We start from the raw sequence: 20,240 nt of genomic DNA on the forward strand, positions 1-20,240 counted from the left end.
GGACTACAAACCATCAGGAACAGTATCCCCGATAATGTCACGGCTAACCTGGTGGCTGAACTTTGTGACTTTGTCCTCACCCATAACTATTTCACATTTGGGGACAATGTATACCTTCAAATCAGCGGCACTGCGATGGGTACCCGCATGGCCCCACAGTATGCCAACATTTTTATGGCTGACTTAGAACAACGCTTCCTCAGCTCTCGACTCCTAATGCCCTACTCTACTTGCGCTACATTGATGACATCTTCATCATCTGGACCCATGGAAAAGAAGCCCTTGAGGAATTCCACCAGGATTTCAACAATTTCTATCCCACCATCAACCTCAGCCTGGACCAGTACACACAAGAGATCCACTTCCTGGACACTACGGTGCTAATAAGCGATGGTCACATAAACACCACCCTATATCGGAAACCTACTGACCGCTATTCCTACCTACATGCCTCCAGCTTTCACCCAGATCACACCACACGATTCATTGTCTACAGCCAAGCTCTACGATATAACCGCATTTGCTCCAACCCCTCAGAGACAAAGATCTCTATGAAGCATTCTTACAACTACAATACCCACCTGCTGAAGTGAAGAAACAGATTGACAGAGCCAGAAGACTACCCAGAAGTCACCTACTCCAGGACAGGCCCAACAAAGAAAATAACAGAACGCCACTAGCCATCACCTTCAGCCCCCAACTAAAACCTCTCCAACGCATCATCAAGGATCTACAACCTATCCTGAAGGACAACCCATCACTCTCACAGATCTTGGGAGACAGGCCAGTCCTTGCTTACAGACAGCCCCCCAATCTGAAGCAAATACTCACCAGCAACTACACGCCACGCAACAGAACCACTAATCCAGGAACCTATCCTTGCAACAAAGCCCGTTGCCAACTGTGTCCACATATCTATTCAGGGGACACCATCATAGGGCCTAATCACGTCAGCCACGCTATCAGAGGCTCGTTCACCTGCGCATCTACCAATGTGATATATGCCATCATGTGCCAGCAATGCCCCTTTGCCATGTACATTGGTCAAACTGGACAGTCTCTACGTAAAAGAATAAATGGACACAAATCAGACGTCAAGAATTATAACATTCAAAAACCAGTCAGAGAACACTTCAATCTCTCCGGTCACACAATTACAGACCTGAGAGTGGCTATCCTTCAACAAAAAAACTTCAAAAACAGACTCCAACGAGAAACTGCTGAATTGGAATTAATTTGCAAACTGGATACAATTAATTTAGACTTGAATAGAGACTGGGAATGGATGAGTCATTACACAAAGTAAAACTATTTCCCCATGTTATTTCTCCCCCCCACTCCACCCCACCCCCCACTGTTCCTCAGATGTTCTTGTTAACTGCTGGAAATAGCCTACCTTGCTTGTCACCAGGAAAGGTTTTCCTCCTTCCCCCCCCGCAGCTGGTGATGGCTCATCTTAAGTGATCACTCTCCGTACAGTGTGTATGATAAACCCATTGTTTCATGTTCTCTGTGTATGTATATAAATCTCCCCACTGTATTTTCCACCGAATGCATCCGATGAAGTGAGCTGTAGCTCATGAAAGCTTATGCTCTAATAAATTTGTTAGTCTCTAAGTTGCCACACGTACTCCTTTTCTTTTTGCGAATACAGACTAACACAGCTGCTACTCTGAAAGGAGGGTGTGTTTAACGTGTGCGAACCCTTGTGTGGACAGGGGAACTTGTACCAGGGGTTAGCAGGTTGGGAGAGTTTAGGGGTTATCTCCCCCAGCAAATGTGTTCAGAACACACCTCTCTGCCTCATGCGGACATGTCCCCTGAGGAGGCCGTGGGCTGGGATGAATATATTTATGGGCAGTGTGTTATGTTTGATGGATGGGACACTCACCTGGAGCACTGGCTGGCGCCTATAAAAATGAAACAAATGGAGAAAGAAATAGGGCTGCAGCCAAGACCCATGGGAAGCTCGTGCTTCTATCTGCTCCACAGAGCCCTTTCCACAGTTTTCAGAGTAGCAGCCGTGTTAGTCTGTATTTGCAAAAAGAAAAGGAGGACTTGTGGCACCTTAGAGACTAACAAATTTATTTGAGCATAAGCTTTCGTGAGCTACAGCTTACTTCATCGGGTGCATTTGGTGAATCAGGCACCCAGCACCTGTCTGTCACCAACTCCCGGCTTGTACCCCTCAAGAAGTGTCTCCAGTGCTGTGGATTCATTTATAGCAGGAGCATGCTTGTGTGGACACAGTGCCTCTGTTCACAGGCCACTGATTGGAGTCAGATTTACTAGCTACTGGCCAGGGGTGTTTATGGTTGGGAGGAATGTGCACTCCAAGCATGTGATGAATTTACAGTGTGCCAACAAGTGACTTTATTTCCAGCCCCTCTGTCAATGAATTCATCAAGACATGCAAAGAGACGTCTGCAGCCCTTGGAAGTGGGTTTTTGAGGCACATGTGTGGGGGGTTGTCAGAGCCAGCTGGAGGCAAGTTAGCTTAAAAAGGACATTGCAAAAATCCTGCTTTAATGCTGTCTCTGCCGTTCCCAGGAGGGCCCAAGCAGTGTGGTTTTAAGTAATGCAAGGATTTCAGTCCAACCCCTTCCCCTCGAAAGGGCTTTTGGAGCTGGCATTTCTGGGAGCTGGTTTGAATTAGGTGAAATTAGCGAAGCAGGGCGAAGAACATGTTTTTCCAGCTTACTTCATATTCACTAACATTCCCTTTTACAAGGACCTGGGATTTCCCCCTCCCCCTGCAGACCCTCCCCACCCAGATGGAGATCTTCGGCCTAATTAGAAATCACGCAAATCATGTTTTCCTTTTTGCTTTTTTTGGGTTATTTCCTCACTGCAGAGGCCTGCCTGCTTGTGGGGAGGAGAATGGGTACCACTCAAAACAGAACTGGTTCTTTAGCTAGAAAATCCATCTGTCTATGGGACATAAGGAATATCAAGCAAAGAAAATGCAACTATCAATCTGTATGTAAGGCCCAATCCACAGCCCATTGAAGTCAATGGAAAGACTCGAATCAGGTTCTTAGAGGAGGGACTGTCACCAAACTTCATTGTCTTAAGGTGAAACTGAGGCATAAGTCAGACCAGCAGTGAGAACTGATGACTGTGTGCTGTGATATGCCTTGTGGGAGAGCTGGGTAAGCTGCATCAGGCCTGTGTAGGAATACAGGGGATAATGTTTGCTCTGTAACACTGCACCCTTGAGAGGGCTGCTCCTGCAATTATCCCTTTAATGAGGCTGGCAGGGTTGGATTTGTGCTCCCTCTAGACAGCACCCTCCTGCAGTAAAGCCCAGCACCTCTGCTCTCAGGCTTCGTGGAATGGACCCTGCCCCAAGTGTCCCAGGGACGAGGAGGAGCTGGGGGCAGGCAGCCTCTCTCACCGCTCTTCCAAGCTGAGCAGAGATCACGTGCCGTGTATTGGGCATGAACAGCACAGTCAGGCCGGAGTGAATGTGCAGCTGGCTTCCCGATGCTGAGGCAAACGTGAGCTTCTCAGGACTCCTCTCTGCAGGTCTCAGCCTAGACCAGTGGTTCTCAACCAGCGGTACGGGTACCCCAGGGGGTACGCAGAGGTCTTCCAGGGGGTACATCAACTCAGCTAGATATTTGCCTAGTTTTACAACAGGCTGCATAAAAAGCACTAGTGAAGTCAGTATAAAGTAAAATTTCATACAGACAATGACTTGTTTATACTGCTCTGTGTACGATACACTGACATGTAAGGACAATATTTATATTCCAAATGATTTATTTTATAATGATATGGTCAAAATAAGAAAATAAGCAATTTTTCACTTTTAGTTTGCTGGGACACTTTTGTATTTTTATGTCTGATTCTGGAAGCAAGTAGTTTTTAAGAGAGGTGAAACTTGGGGGTACACAAGACAAATCAGACTCCTGAAAGGGGTACAGGAGTCTGGGAATGTTGAGAGCCACTGGCCTAGACCAGTGGTCCTCAAACTGTGTGGCACTCCACTGTGTGGAGGAAAGTTCAGGGGTGTGTGGCGGGACCTGGGCTACTCCCCAGTGGGTGGGGGGGAAAGGGAATGCCACCCAGCCCTGCTCTGCCCCCAGCTCCCAGTCCTGGCCGTGGCCCTCCAGGTGAGGATGCAGACAGATTCCATTACAGGTAAAGGGGGACGTGACATAAAACTTTGTGGACCACTGGCCTAGATTTATACCCCGTAATCTTTTTAATCTCCCTCCTGAATCCAGACTGGCTGCTCCCGGGCTTGGTGTGCAGGGCAAGGGGGGATATGCTCAAGATGGCGAGGGGACTGAGCTGGAAATGAAATCCCAGGGATGGCAGGCTCAGTAATATCACAGTAATCCCTTTGCATTTCTATGGTGCTTTAACATCTACAGCCTGGACGCAGTGTGGCTGCAGAGGCTCCCCACTATATGTGTATGTATTGACATCATTCCCCTTCCTTTCTTCCTGGCATCCCCAGCCCCAGAGATGGGTCCCTGCTCTGACCAGGGCATCGCCGAATGGCCAGGATCTTGGCTTTATGTCGCAGCTGAATGGCACTTCCTCCAGCACTTGGCTTTATGTCCAGCTTGGCACTTTATGTCGCAGCACCCCCCGGGACTGCGCTGGGGCATGAAGGTCAGGACTGCCTCCAAGGGGAGAGTGTCCCCTTAGGAGCCCTGTCACCACTTTCCTTGGAGCACCGCAGCCCCTAGCCTTGCGCTGTGGCACTGGGGTCAGCACCCCTTAGCTCCGCACTGTGGCCTTGGTGATACTGTGGACTGAGGGGACAGTTCCCCGCCACCCCAAGCCCCACCCTGCTCTTTGCAGTGCAGTGGCCCCTAGTGGGTCATTTACTTTCCTCTGGACTTTCACACCTTCATTTTCTCTTTCCCTCATTTTCTTGTTGTACTTACCGTTATATTTCTCTCTCTCTCTCTGCACCTCCTTTATCTCACTCACCTTATTCCCTTTCCATTTTCAGCACTTCTCCTTTTGCATTGGTCTTCTCTGGGGCTGGTTGGTGTGCTGGAGCCCAGCTGCTGAGCCGCCAGCCTGCTCTGATTGCCCGGCCTGCGTGCAAGGAGCACCGCTCGGCTCTGCAGCGGGATCTCTCCGATACATCTCCCTCCAGAAAGAAGCTGAAAATTAATATCCTGTCCTGGAAAAAGAGGATTAGGGATCATTATTTCACTGCCAAATTCCACTGCGGCGTGGAGCTGGGGATCAGAGGCAGGTAAATGCCCACAGTGCATTTGTGAATGGGGATGTCAACACGGACGAGCCTGGCCTGTCCCAGGTTACCCAGTGTCCACCACTGACCAGGAGAACAAGCAGGTGCCCCCTCCACACCTGACGCTCATGCCAAGGGGCCAGGTCCCCTCAATGGGCAGGACTTCACGGGGACCCCTCAGTGGCAGGATTGGTGCTGCCACTGCACTGGCCTTGGAGGAGCAGGGCTTTCTCCCCCCTGGGCCTTCTGAAAGGCTATGAGATCTCTGCTTCCCTCAAGGGGTCCCTGGTGTGGTGCTGAGAGAGGCAGGATGGACCAGTGCTTAGACATTAGCCTAGTACTTAGGAGACGTGGGTTCAATTCCTAGCTCCGCCAAAGACTCCCCCAGGACCTTGGGGTCCCTGGGCCTCAGTTCCCTGCCCATAGAATGGGACTAAAAGAGCCCTGTCCTCCCTCACGAGGGGCTGCGAGGGTAAATACGACCAAGACCGTGTGATGCACAAAGAGGCCTGCCATATGAGTAGCAAGGGGCCCAGCTGACAGCAGTGTGCCCTGCTACTCCCCGGGTGGGGGAGCCCTGGTGCTGCACAGGTGGCCTAAGCAAATGGGACAATCCCAGGGGAACCCTAGACTGAGGAGCACTGGTTGGGCACAGCATTGCTTTGCCATCCCACCCTGGGTATGTGTGAAATTGCTCGCACGTTCAGAGATCATGTCACCCACCAATGACATGCAGCCACCTCTTGGGTGGGACTAGGAAGCTGTTTATCAGCAACACTAGGCAAAAATGAAGATCTGTCAAGGGAGGAGCTGAGAAAGGTGCAACAAACCTGCACCAGGCAATATGAAATGAAACAGAAATACATCCGAGGCAATAACAAACTCCAGGCACCAACTTTCCCAGCTGGGACCTTCACAGAACTTCCCATTCCTGCTGCACTTGGCAGGTAAACTGGGCACTTCCGTGCCTGCACCCCAATCTGAGCTTCCAAATGTGACCGTCCAGCTGAGCCCCTGGGGTTTGAAAATTGGATGCTGACGAGACCTCGTCAAACCAGGCCTCCGAACACAGCACCGCTCGTTGGGATCAGTCAGCTCTGAAAGAGACAGGCCACTGTCAGTGCAATGAGGCGACCTGTTTGTTTAACGGCTGGCAGTGTCGGTACACTTTGGGGGGTGCAACGTAGCAGATGGCGTGAGCGGCAACAGGTTCATCCTTCATCCCCATTGTTCCTATCACGCGACCCACTCCAAAGGGAGCCATGGGGAGAGAGTCGGTGCTGAGTTTATTTGTCACCGTGAATTAAGATATTTACGAACAGCTGCCTCTCTGTAGGCAGCTCCCACCTGGCTCCGTGCTGGAAAGAAGGCCTTGGAAACGTTAGCTGATGGCAGTTTTTCCCTTCGTATGTCTATGGAAGGCGAGACAGCTGCCAAAATAAACCCAACCCTTCCCTTTCCACAAATGTCCTCCAGGGATTGTAAAGGATGCTGGGGAGAGAACTCCAGCCAAGATCCTGTACACTTTTTTGGCGGGGGAGTGGTGGTGGGATGCAAACAAACCCGGGTACCCCCAGGTCCGAGGGAAGCACGCCTTCTGAAAGTGGTTTTATGACAAGCGCTGAAGGAGCTGGGAGCCTGAGCTCTCCTTGTGTGGACCCGCCACAGAAAAGCAATCACAGCAAAGTGCTTTCTAGCCAGGGAGTAACATGAACTGTCCCCTGCGTCCCCCCCCAGCCGACCTACAGTTGCTCTGCTCTCTTGGGGGGTGCAAGTCGCTGTGGTTAGAGCCTCTGCTGCCCCAGTGCTCTGTTAGGATGGGACACTGGGAAACCAAGCTCCTTTCAGGAGGGCTGCAGCATCTGAGGGGTAAAGGAGGGCGCCCTGTGTCCAGGCAGCAGTCCTGAGTTCTGTTAGAGACACATGGCTCTCCAGAGCTGGACGGAAGGGGGCCTTTCGTCTCCTTGTAAGAGGAGGTGTAGTCTAGTGACTACAGCAGAAGGGCTGGGAGTCCAGACCCCTGGGTGGTATTGGCAGCTCTGGGAGGAGTGGGGTCTGGTGGGGTGGGGTGGAGTGGGAGACAGGACTCCTGGGTTCTGTTCCCAGCTCCAAGATGTTCTAGTTGCTAAGGCACTGAACTAGAATTCAGGAGACCTGCTGCCTGTCCTTAAGCAAGTTGTTTATTCTTTGCCTCAGTTCCCCTCTGGAAACTGGGGGATGATCCTTCCCAGCTTCAGTGGGGTTGGCAGGATAAAACCCACTAATGATGGTGAGACACTTGGATGCTGCAGCGATGAAGGGCAGGTGAGTGCTTACAGAGAAAGGAACTTCACTAGCCTGGCAGTTCTACAAGCGTCCCCTGTATGGACAAACCAAGCTCTCTGGCTGACAGGCAGAATCCCCTCTGGATCTCACACGTTCCCTAGCACATGTTATTTCACCCTCTCCCTATAGTGACGTGATGCTCTTGATTTATTTCCCTTAATAAATGCAGAGAAAAAATATCACTCTTGCTCTCAGGAATGACAGGTTTCAAGGCACTCTGGTGTAAATACACCCCATACTCCCGCCATTGCTACAGCTTCTGCTAGCCACTTCGTATTGCAGCCAGAGAAGAATTTCATGTCTTGGTCCAGATGCTCAGCTGGTCTAAATTGGCATAGCACCACTACAATCAACAAAGAGAGCCCCACCAATTCCCAACAGCTGTGGAGCCAGGGCTGAGCTTTTAAAGCCAGAAGGAACCATAACTCCCATCTAGTCTGACCTCCTTCCTGGCTCAAGCTAGGGAACTCCCCACAGTTCCTGCTAGGAAGAGAATTACTCTTCCCTGCTGTGTGAGGGACACGACTAAGCCAACTAACTTGTGGCTGAACTAGAGTGAATATTTTAAGAAGGTACTCCAGGCTCAAGTCAGCAGCTCCAGGCGAAGGAGAATCCACCACAGCCCCTGGTAAGTTCTTCCAGCCCCTCGCCGCTCCAAAAGTTCCCTCTTGTTTGGTGACAATACAAGTGATGTGTGGTTGCCATTTGTACTGGGGAGCCATTTCCAGTCATGAAGTAGGACGTTGTTTGCTAGCTGAGCAAGGGGACTTTGGCTCCTGAATCTGTGAAAGGCTTTTAAAAATGTTTCTCTCTCAGAACTTTCCGAGGTGCGTGCAATGTGTGCAGAGATAATCGCTTCATATGTCCGGCTGCTGCCCCACCATCCCTGCCTGTTCCCTGCCAGTGGTGGGCGATTGTCTGGGCTTCCTTGGGCTGGGATCCTGTGGTCTCATTTGAGTTGTTGGGTTCGGTGGGTGGCCGCTGGCCTGCGTTACCCAGCGGTCAACCTAGATGGTCTGGTCCCTTCTGGCCTTCAGCTCCATGACCCTTGGACAAAGCAGTTGCTTGATTCTGTTTAGTCAGCCATGGAAAGTTACCATGGACTGGATTGTTCACACTGGGCAGTGCCTTACTTTAGGCTCGACTGGGATGTAGCTCAGCATCCTCCTCTGGGTGTGGGGTGGGGCTGCACCTATGCTTCCATGCTGTGCTGGGTGGGGTCAGCAAGGCAGGGCTACAGAAAGCAGCCACAAAAGGCAGTGTGAGAAGGAAGGCTGGTCTCATGGGTTAAGCATTAAGCTGGCCTGGGATTGGGGTGGCCTGAACTTAAGCCCTGGTTCGGCCACTGACCTGTTTTGTGACCAGCCCCTGCCTCAGTTCCTTGTCTGTGAAGTGGGAATAATCTTTGGCATGGTGAGGAGCTGGTCAGAGCCATAGAGAGAGAGGTAGAAAGTGGCTGCCAGTGAGTGGTCTGAGCACTGACCTGGGAGCCAGGAACTCTTGTGTTTTCATCCTAATGTTGCGATGTGGCCTTGGACAGGTCATGGGAGAAGTGCTCCGTGCCTCAGTTTCCCCATTGGGAATATGGTTGCGGTGATGCCTGCCTGCCAGCCAGCCAGCGAGGCTGGGGGGCAATTGCTGTAGTGTCTGTAAGGTGCTTTGAAGATGCAAACATGTAAGTCTTCTTATAACTGACTGCTTCAGGCTGGGGGGCTCAGCCCTGCACTGGGATTTCGCCTTAGATGCCATGTGCCTTCCAGAGCTTGCACTGCATGGGGAACAGCACTAGGCTCCCACCCTGCAAGGGGTGCAGCAGGTAACCCCACACCACTGCCACGGAGCTCCTTCTAGTGCCAGGTCTGCAATCCCAGCTGGCCTTAAATTGTGTGTGTGTGTGTGGGGGGGGGTCCTGTGGCTCTGTTCTCCCTCCTGACTGCTCCCAGGAGCTCACACTTCATTCTTGCAGGGCTCCTGGGGAGGTCCCCTAAAAGGAATGGGTGTGGGCTGTTGGGGGGTAGAGAGGGGGAGGTGTTAAGGGTGCAGAACAAGATGCAGTAGTGGGTTAGGAACATCCATCCCAGCCATCAAAGGTCCCTGCCCGGTGGCAGGCCCCGCTCTGGCTGTGGAGTCTGATTTTATTCCACAGCTTCTTTTTCAGACCTCAGGATCTCGTGTGTTAACCGAGCAAAAACACTTGTGCTCTGATCCGGACTCATCCGGTCAGGCCAGACCTCCCCTGTACTCCTGGGGAGGGACCCAGCCCGCTCCCCTGCTGCTCAAGAAGCACTCCCCACCCCAGGTGGGTATGGGCGTGTGGGCAGGCAAGGGGGGACGCTGAATTGAGCACTTTGTGCTTGCTGACAAGGCCGAGAATTCAGAATGAGCAGAAAGATTTCTGGCTCTCGGCCGCCCGGCCAAAACACACAGTCCCCTCGGCCTTAAGTTTTCCCTACTGAGCACTAACGGGCTTGTTTTCCGAGCACAATTATCCCCCTTATAGAAACATGGAGCCAATGTTCTGAGTGCATAGGTTCTACTACATCTGTGACCCATGGAAATTAAGTGAATGTTTTTTCACCGCTAGATTTATTATTTGATTTCTTTTGTGAGTGGCAGAAATGGCTGGAACATGGGTCTGAGGGGGCAGCACACCAGTCCAGGACAGAGTGTCCCCTGAAAACTTCAATGCAACCTTTGCGGGGCCAGTTCTGCTTTCCATGGTTGTCCTGTATGACTGAGTGAGGCATAGGCACTGCCAGCCTAGATCAGACCCGGGGTCCATCTAGCCCTGTATTGACAGCGTCCAGCCCCCGGATGCTTAAGGGAGATCCAAGAACCCTGCCATAGATGATGTGGGATAATGTACCCTGCAAATTCAGTCTCCTCCTTGTCTCTAATAACTGGAGACTGGCTTCAGCCTTGTACATGGTGGGGCCCAGGGGAAGCTGTTCATTGCTCCCCTACCCACAGCCAGTGCCGAGTGGCGGGATGTACCACTAAGGGGGAGGAACCACGGCAGTAAAGACCTGGGAGGCGTCAGGAGTGCAGTGGGGTCTGGTGTCTGACGGTAGCTCTCAGCAGTGGGGGAGAAGGCTAAAGACAGCAGGAGGATGCAGGGGCAGAGCGGAGGGCCTGGGACACGGGGGGCAGCTTTGCAGAGAAGATGATGGCTGGTGCATAAGAGCCTAGAAAAACTAAAGCAAAATCTGATCTCCTAGCTAAGCACAACTGAGCTTGGTAGTTAGGGGTGTGGGGAACATCTAGGGAACCCTGAGGATGGCTTATTTGGGGAACACCACACTGAAATACCAGGGGGCTGGGGCACTGGCAGAGCTGTTTGTGGGGAGAGCGTGCTGTGCTTTCGTATTTGTGGGTCTAGTCCGCACTCTGTCTCTCAACAAATTCACTTCCCAGACGTTTATGAAGATTGTTAAACTAATCCCAGCCCATCCACGCTGAGCGGCAGGTTCCTCCAGGGAAGGCTCAGACCAGCTCCAGGAACTGCACCATCACAGCAGACTGGTCTGGGATGAGGTTCTCCGCTTCCCCGTGCAGCTGGGCCTTTTCCCAGCTGGCTGGGAGACACAGGGACCCAAAGGGGTTCTTCAGAGCAAATCCCTGGAGTGTGGGGGGGCCGGGAGGGGCTGTCCTTAGCAGTGTGTGCTGGACTGTGTCCCCTCCTGCTGCCAGATGTCCCCTGCCTGCCAGCTGGGCAGCAGCCTGGAGTTCTCCAGCATCCCACAGGATCAGTGATGCAGAGGGCTCTTTCCTCATGGTCCTGCACATGCCCTTTGGCACCCGGTAATCCAGGGCAGCGAGCAGGATATTTAATGTCTGGTCTGTTACAAGTAATATAGGACTCTGGCCGCTCACCCTCTTCCCAAGGAGGGACTGTAAACTGTGGGGAACCCAGCGCCTCTATGCCTGGCACAGCCTCAGCACCATGCGATGTGTAAACTGCTAAAGGTTAGAGGCCAGGGGCCAGTAAAAATCCTGGGTTAAGCTCGGTTTCCATTTCCCTGCAGAGGACGGGAGCATTTCACACTCTTCTGCCACCCACCAGGTTGCTGGCAAGTCCCGAGCTCGGCCACCCTGGGAGAAATATGCAGCCCTGACAGGCAGATCCCGCTCTGAGATGCTCTGTGCATCTAGGGAGAGCCGGAGGCTGCAGGCTAGGACCTGTGTGGAAAGTGTTGTGGGAGGTGCAGATGAGTGTGCCATTCTGCAAGGGGCCACTGTGCACTTACATGGACTTGCACCACTCCTGATCATGTGCACCCTGTGTGCATGCTCACGCACGCTGAGCATGCACTCACATTGCTAAGTGCACACAGAACTCCATTGCATATCACCCTCCCACCACCTATGCTCCCGCAGCTGTGCACGCACACACGACACATCTATGCTGCACACCTTTGTGCATGCCATACGAGCCATACGTGCTCACAAACATCTAGCACCTAGCTCTGAACCCTGCATCAAGCTCCAGCTTTCAGAGACAGGCAACAGGGGCAGTGGAGGCATGGCCCTCGTTTACCTGAGAAACAAAGGGAGCAAACAATGCTGCTAGGCCAAGCATTGCATGGTTTGCAGTGGGGACAGTTTGAGATCCCTCGTATCGGGGTTAATGGCAATGCTGTAGAGTGCGGACAGCACAGGGCGCTTTCTCTGTGCCCCTTTGGGAAGGTTTGCTTAGGAGTATTTTAGTTTTGGCTCCCCCCTACCCAATCTTGGGGGCTCAGGTCTTGGAACAAAGATACAGCCCTGAGTGTAAAGCGCCACCATCCTGCTCTGGCAGTGGTTCACGGCCACTTCACCCCAGCATCAATGGCTGCACAAGGTGCTGAGTAATGGAGTCAGGCTGTGTATCCCCCTGGCTGCACGGGCCGATCCCTCTCCCGCTGCCCGTTAACCCAGCACTAAGTCCTTTGGGAAGGGGCCTGAATTTCAAGGCTGGGTTTTGCAAAACCCTCACCTGCCCAAAAGGTGCCTGGAGAGTGTTCTCTCCGGGAGAGCCTGACAAGGTGCCATGGACGGGACTGGAAGTCATTTGCCTCTCCTGGCAGGCACCTGTTTGTGCAGCTAATGCGAGGGACTTTGGAAAGCGCAGTGCCTGCGAGCACGTATCCCACTGGGCTAAGTTACGCCATCTATGGGGAGCCTGAGGCCTGGAGTGCCACTGCTTTTAAAACCCAGAAGGCCCAGGGTAGAGCACACCCTGTGCTAGCTGGCCTGGCATCACACATCCCAGTGCTCTTCACTTGCATGACCTTTCCTGTAAGAGGCAGTCTGTATTAATTTCGCACACTTGTGGTCAGCATCACTCACCTCCCCCCCCATCATGAGATTGCCTCATGTTAAAGAAATCTCATGAGTTTGAAGCCAGGCTGGTTCCCTTTGTTTGCCTCTTGGTTTCCGAGCCATTGGGCATCACCTTTACCAGCCACTTTCTATAACCGCAAGGCTTACTGCTTACTGCCTCTTTTGAAATGCAAGCTCAGACTCTCCCAGAGCCTCCTGCCTCCAGGAGCTGAGCTGCTAAGAAACACAGCAAATATCATGATGCTCGGCCACAATGAAGAATGGCGCGGGCAGCTGCTACGTGGCAGCCGTAAGGAGCTATGCTGCAGATGCCATTTACAGTCCACAGCAAGAGGTTTTTACAGCTCCTAGAAAACCCAGGAACAGTGCTGCAGATTCTTGAGTGCCACCAACTAGTGGCTTATCTATTAACTCACTCTGTGCATGTGTGTGGACACCTCGTACCAGTTACAGTAGTGACTAGCTGAATTGGCTCAATTCACCAGCCAGTGGGTTAAGAAATCGCCCTTCTCTCCAGTGACGGTGCAGCAGAAGAGAGATGGGACCACAACTCCATAGTCCACAGGCAACAGCTCTCTCAAGTGGGCCACACGCCACTCGTGGCACGTGGCTCCAGCGTGCATGCTTGGCTCTGGGCTCCAAAGAGCCAATGTGCACCAGCAGAAGAAGGGAAAGGGATTTGTTTGCTGTTTAGGATTTTTGATTTAAAGGAAAGTCAGTCACACAATCTGCCAGGCCTTCAGGAGAAGAGTTTGGAGAATTGTGCTTCTGATTAAAGACATGCTGGCTTCACTCTGCTGCATGCCAAGCTAGCTTTCCACACACCAGCTCCTGGGCCTGCGGAGGAAACACAGCTGAAGGCACCTTCGTTCAGTGGGGGGCGGAAGTCAAAGGCTCCATTTAATCAGCTGCGCTTGTGCAAAGTGGAAAATTGTGTTGCTGAGTGAATGGAAAGTATCTCTGAGGGCTTGTCAAAACAACACACAGCTCATCCGCCCAATGACACCCAGCAGAACAGAACCCCCATCCCACTGCCCCGCTACCACCCCCAAATGCCGATCTAACCCCCATCCCACAGCTCCAATGTTCTTACTATTGCTGGTCATGTGCATTGTGCTAGCACCCAGGAACCCAGCCCTGGGTCAGGACCCCCAGGTGCCAGGCACGGTACATACACAGAACAGCAAGGCAGTCCCTGCCCAAACAGCTTCCAAGCAGAGTGTTTGCCCTAGGTCCCAGCCTGGGGCATGTGTATTAGACACTAAGCTGTCTGGGCCCGAGCTGGAGATTAAAATAAACACCCACACTGGTTTGCAGCAAGTGCTGACCACCCGCCCTCTGGAAATCCAGCTCCGTTCAGATGGCTGGAGACTGGTGCCAACAATCACTAGCCATTTCTTCCAAGCTGGGGGCTGGCATCAGCCCACGGGGCGCCCAGAGCCAGGGCATGAGCCAAAAGCAAAGGGAAGGAGACAGCCAGGTGTGATGGAAAAGACACAGAAGCAGGGCGCAGCTAGGATGCTAACGAGGGAGGGGGGTGCTGGGAAAGGTCTCAAGGATTTGCCAAAGGCTACAGCTCAGGCCATGGAGTGAAAGAGGGAGACACTGAAGCAGGGGCGCTGGAGCCATTTGGCTGGGGGGTGCTGAAAGCCATGGATTTGGGTGATGTTACTATTTCAAGCCGGGGGTGCTGCTGCACCCCCAGCCCCCTGCACTGGAGTGAGACGGGATGACAGAAGAGCAGGGACAGGAGCCAAAGGAAGCCACCACCAGGCTGCAGCCGGTGGTAAGATCTGTGGGACTGAGGAATGTCTGTGCTCGCTAATAGGTCTGTTTGGAGAGGAAATGCTTTGCCAGTGAGAGCTTAGCTTAAATAAGGGCTGATCCGCTTCAGAAGGAGCGGCCAGATTCTGTGAAGTCCTTCGATGGATCTGACTTGTGGACAGGATTGGCAGGTGGATGGAACCGTATAGGGCACGGTCATCGGGGAGACTTCTCCTTGGCACGAGTTGCTGCTTGCCGAGGGAGCCCCACAAGGAAAACAGACTGGCCATGCCCCTGATTGGTCCCTGTGTTAGGAAATAAGTCTGGGGGCCAAGCCCTCACCCCAGCCCTGCACTGATCGGGGTGCTTCCAGCACAGAAAAGTCCCCGGGGGGCTGTTTCTGTCCCCTTTGTATGGCCTGGGCGGCATATGATTGGGAATCAAGGCCCCAAAGTCCAAACACTAATGCTGCAATGCTAAGGCGGGGCTGGCAGAGCCCCTGTCGCTCCGGGAAGCTTGTGCTATTGCCACGGCCCTTCTGCAGGTCCGTTTTGTTGGATAACACAGCCCCTGTCTGGGGGGAGGCAGGCGGAGCAGCTCGGCTCCTCCTAGCCGAATGTGGAATCTCTCATTCCGTTTCTTGGCTAGCCCCAAGTTGGTGCTGCTGGATCTGCTTCAGTTGCCCATTGGCAAGAGGAGGTAAAGGTCTCTGAGCATGTTGTGGCTGACCTTCTAAACCCAGGCTAAGCCCACTTCCCCTGCTAAGTGCTCCCATCAGGGCTCTCGCTGAGCCCGCACATTCATCTTCCTCTTTGATTTCCTCCCCAGCTGCAATGTGTGAAGGGGAAAGACAGCTACGTTCTTGTTCCTGGAGCTCCTGAGGCTGGGAGGGGAGGAGCAAACTCTGAATACACAAGCTCCTGTTGCCCTATTTGGTTCCTGCGCAGCTTGCTGGATGGTGGTGGATGGGCAGGAGGTGTTGCTCCTTTGTTCTTTGCCCAAGCAGGAGCATCGACTCTTGGCTGCATGTGGCTGCTTCAGCTCAGACCCTGCACAATGGCAAATTTGCAGCCTTCCTTCCATGCACAAGCCCACCTGCATGCCTGCCCGTAAATCTGACAAAGGTGCGCATGGCTCAACATGCATATCCCCAAGTATTTATTCCAGAGCCCCCAGCTGAGTTCAAAGCCTGGCTGTGGCAGCTGCTGTACATACACGAGCAACAGACGGTCCCTGCCCCACCGAGCTTGCAGTTTACATGGGTTGAAGAAAGAAAGGAAACGTTATCATGTCTGCCTTTTAGGGAGGTGAAACTGAGGAAGAAAGTAAGGGCAGATTTTTAGATGCCCAAATCCCGTTGAAATAACGAGGCAGCTAAATACTTTTCAGCCCTTTATCCCTTGCCTAAGGTCACATGGTGAGTTCTTGGCACTGCCAGTAATCAAACTCCAGTCTCCTGGGTGTGAGGCTAACACCTTAACCACAGGACTACCCTTCCCCTCTTGTGCCAGACTTGGAGAGTTCCCCATTCCAACTGTTTGTTTCCCTGCTAACCGTGGGCCACGCCCTACACCTACTTACACTGTTGTCACTGGGGTTGCTCTGGAGTTGCACTGACGTAACCGGAACAAATCCAGCCCAGGGTGATCAGGATGCAAGCGGTATCCTTGGAGGTTCTCCAGGTCTGAGCAGGAGGTAGATGCACATCAGCATTCCAGGGAGGATGGGTTCATCCCCGGGATGGCACTGTCTTGAGAGGCATTGACTGGGGGATTAATTGTCTGATGCACCTTCCATCAATGCGCTTAATACTAAAACCAAACCCCAGGGTGTGCCACTGTTAAGACCTCAAGCTAGACGTTCATTCTCTCTGCACCGGTTGCCTGGGCTCTCGCCTTAATCTTCTTCCCGCTGCTTCCAATTGTAAAACTAAACAAAACTGTCTGCACAGAGCTGCCGCTAGGAGTTTGGGTGCTGGGCCATGGTTGCCTGAGTGTTTGCTAGGCCAGATTCTTAAGCCTTCATTTGGGACTTCATCAGCCAGGATGCTGCAATAATGCCACATGGGGCAGGCTGCCCATCCTGAGAGAGCCACTCAAGGTGAAGTAGCTAAGAGGGCTGCATTTAAAGGGGATAGTGGGGATTGTCTGAGGCTCTGGAAGGGACACCATTAAGCTCTTTGAGGCAGTGACAGTCTTACTAACCTTCATAGAGCACCTCGTGTAGTGGGTCCCAGATCTTGGTTTGGGGTTCTAGGCATTATCTTAATACACGTAACAAGTCAGCATCATCTGCAATTTCTAAATAGAATTGTCCTTTTCCCCTCCACTTTCTGCTTTGGGATCAGCCTGGGCAGATGCTGCACTAGCTTTCCCCACGCAGCTCTGCTGATGCCCCTCAATCTTGACTGACAGCCCCCTGCTATCCCAGCTCCGAATCCCCCTGCCCCCCACAATTCTGCCAGTAAACTTGAATCCTGTCCTACAGCACCCCCTAATGTTTCTATCCCTGAACCGACATTGGATTGCTAGTTATGCCAGAAAGAGACAAATGTGTGACCCCTTCCAACTATCGTTGCCCTGGGCTGGATTTGAACTGATGAACTTGAGATTGAAATGCCCCATAGTCCATTCCCTATAATTTCCCTAACCAGATACTTTTCATGGCTTTGTTTTGCCTGTTGGAAGCCGGGAGGCAAGCCAGCACCTCCAAAGGACGCTTGATCTCTCTATTGCCTTGTGTCATTTCTCAGCTGATCTAAGAAAACAGTGCTTGGCTTAGTTTTTCCGTGCTCATTCAGAGCAGATAAGTTTCCAGATAAAGAACTCCAAAGGTTCAGAGACTGTCGTGGCAAACTTGGTGAAAAAGCTTATGGTAGGTAAGTAGATGTCTGGGGCTTGGTAGACTGATAGACTAAAATATTCTGGCAGAGGATGGGTTGGATTGTAAAAATTTCTCTGACAGAGGCCTAAACTTGAGGGACTGTATGTAGAAGTGAAATGGAAATTAATTCTCCATGACCCATTCATTCAGACTGTGGGTGCCATGCAGAGATTGCCAACACCCAAGGAAGGGGCAGACGGCAAAGGTCAGCTGCGGGGTGGTTTTTGTGACATGGGCACCTGTCTCAGAGGAGCTGGGCTGAGACTCCTCAAACTTATTTCACAAACCAAAATGCTGTGGTCAGCTACGTTCTGCCTAGTTCTGAAATGCCCTAGACATCTGAAATCCTGAGTCCTTGCTGGACTCCCTGCAATTCAGATGTGAGGCTCCAGCCTGCCTGCATTCACACTTGCATCCAAATGTCTCCGGTCCAAACAACACAGCCACATCTTGCCAGTCCCCTGCTCGCTCCGAAGAGCTCTAGTCCTGTCCTGCACCCGCTGATGTCCTACACCTGCCATGCTGAGCCATGTGCCTGACAGCGGGCCTTGGCAATGCACCTTAACGCTGGCCAGAGATCTCTTCCCTGTTCCAAGGAAACTAGGAGCTATTGCGGAACTGGAAGCGCTGCCCAGGAAAACAAGCTTTGTGATATGCCAGGCATGATGGCGCCACCCTCGTGCAAGGCTGTGCACAATGACTCACGCAGCAGATAAGCAGCCCTTCCAGTTTTATTGCTGGTTTCCAGGCTCAGGCTCAGCAGAGGTGATGGGACCTGCCCTGACCATTTTGTCAGTCTAAATGGACAAAGACCGGAAAATGGAATGGTCTCACCTGTGAGGTGGGGGCGAGGCACAGAGTGATTAAGGCCCAGATCCCATGGGAGTTAGGTGCCTAAATACCTATGAGGATCTGGGCCTTAGAGGAATATGCCCAGGGTCACACACAGAGTCTGCAAGAGCTGGGAAGTGAGCCCAGCTTTCCAGAGTTCCCTCCCAATCCAGTGCCAAAACTGTAAAATCCTCCTTCACCCCCATTGATTTGCTCCTCCCCAGGGGCTGGATCCTTTGGGGGCCTTGCTCCCTACGCATTCTCCCCTCACTTATTTGTGGGAATTTAGCCTGAGGAAAAGATTTTTTTTAAAGCCTGAGTGGGGGCCCTGAGGATGAGACCCCAGGAATTTGCTGGTGTTGCTTTTTGCAATTTCTTGGGAAACAAGTAGCAATAAAATGCTTTAGAAAACCTGAAAGCTGCGCCCCTTTCAGCCCACCAAGGTGCCTCTGTCCAGATGCCTTGGGAAAACAAAACAGTCGGGCAGCTTCTCAGGCCGGTGACCGGCTCTGTTTGAAGGTGGGGGGACATGAGGGCATCCCAAAGGGCCAGATGTTCCCATTTGTTTGTGGAAGATGTTTCCTCTCTGAGCTGGGTACCAGGCAGCCTTGGTTTGGGTCCACTGGCCACATTCTCATTTGGTGTAAACTGGCATCACTCCACTGATGTCGCAGGGGGCTACACAGATTTACACCAGCTGAGAGTCCAGCCCCACAGGGCCTGTTGCTGTGGGATACAAAGAGGCATGTTGAAAGGAAGGATCTGCTGCTGGAAAGAAGGAAGACATGACTGGGAGGAGAGGGCGCAATGGGTTGGACCTCCTGGCATGTCCCTGAGCATGTCATGCAGGCAACGAAGCGAGTAGGATTCAAAAGGCACTCACCTCGTTCAGCTCCTGGAAGCTCCTTGAGGCAGGCAATGTCTGTTTCTGTGGCTCTAGGCACTTCTGCCATATAAAGGGTTAAGAATCCAAGTCGACAAGGTGAAAGCATGGAGGCAGGGAGAAATGAATGGAGGGGTACGTATGGGGCAGATCAGTATGCATGGGGGGAGAGACATAGGCAGAGAAGCATGCAAAGAGATTAGGATTTGGAAGAGGTCTATGCCTGGAGAAGCTGAGTGGCTTTGCGTGGAGATGGCTGGATGGAGGGTTACGCACGGGGAAGGGAGGACGGAGACAAGCTGAAGGGCATGTGCGTGAATCGCTGGATGAGCATGTGGTGCATCTGGCAGGAGGAGAGCTCTGCGGCAACCCGCCAGTGGGATATCTGGCACTGTCTTCCATTCAAATATGTTCAGCGTGTGGCTTCCCAGAGCTCGTTCATGGCACTGCTGCTTGCTTGTCCTCAGGAGAAGGCGAGCAGTAGCTCTATCCAACAGCAAGAGGGCCCTGGAGAGACAGCCGCGCCATGCCACTCAGCCAGCAACACCTGTCAATAAGAAGTTGTAACTAATTTGCCTCAAAAAAGGGATAAAACAATGGCCAACAAAAACAAAGGGCTGGGCCTCTTTGGGCACTGAGTTGCTGAAGAGAAATGAGCCAAGCCCCAAGAAGGCGGTAAATAACTCCTTCTCTTAACACAAGAACTAGGGGCCACCAAATGAAATGAATAGGCAGCAGGTTTAAAACAAACAAAAGAAAGTGTTTTTTTCACCCAACGCACAGTCAACCTCTGGAACTCCTTGCCAGAGGCTGTTGTGAAGGCCAAAACTACAACAGGGTTCAAAAAAGAAGTGGATCAGTTCATGGAGGATAGGTCCATCAATGGCTATTAGCCAGGATGGGCAGGGATGGTGTCCCTAGCCTCTGTTTGCCAGAAGCTGGGAATGGGCAACAGGCGATGGATCACTTGATGATTCCCTGTTCTGTTCATTCCCTCTGGGGCACCTGGCA

This window comes from Dermochelys coriacea, chromosome 19 (genome assembly GCF_009764565.3).
Source record: "Dermochelys coriacea isolate rDerCor1 chromosome 19, rDerCor1.pri.v4, whole genome shotgun sequence".
Classification (NCBI taxonomy): Eukaryota; Metazoa; Chordata; order Testudines; family Dermochelyidae; genus Dermochelys; species Dermochelys coriacea.